Genomic DNA, 464 nt, shown 5'->3' on the forward strand with positions numbered 1-464 from the left:
TATTGATTTTCTTTAATAAAGTTATCAATATATAATTATAAGTTATAAAAATATAAATATTCATCATTGCATGTACCCAAAATACAAAATACTGAAAATGAAAACTGTAACAGAAGAATGAATAAGCAATTGAGAGATAAAGATTTTATTTGATATTTCAAAGAATATTTTGTGAAATATAAAATGCGCACGTGAAAAGATCATAGACTTTAGAGTCAGAGATCTTGGTTGGAATTCCATCGTGGGTATTTATTATCACATTGGGACCATATTATTTAACCTCTCCAACCCTACTCTTTCTTTCCTAAAAAATGATAATAAGTTTTATATTGCAGATTGTTTGAGGATTGAATTAAATAATGTGTAATGTGCGTGGTTATCATATATTAGCTTTTTTAATGGACACTGATTTTTCCGTTCTTCATTTCTGTACTATAAAATATGAAAAAAAGTTACTTTTTATG

The sequence above is a fragment of the Rhinopithecus bieti genome, unplaced genomic scaffold (assembly GCF_001698545.2).
Source record: "Rhinopithecus bieti isolate Rb0 unplaced genomic scaffold, ASM169854v2 scaffold_53640, whole genome shotgun sequence".
NCBI lineage: Eukaryota > Metazoa > Chordata > Mammalia > Primates > Cercopithecidae > Rhinopithecus > Rhinopithecus bieti.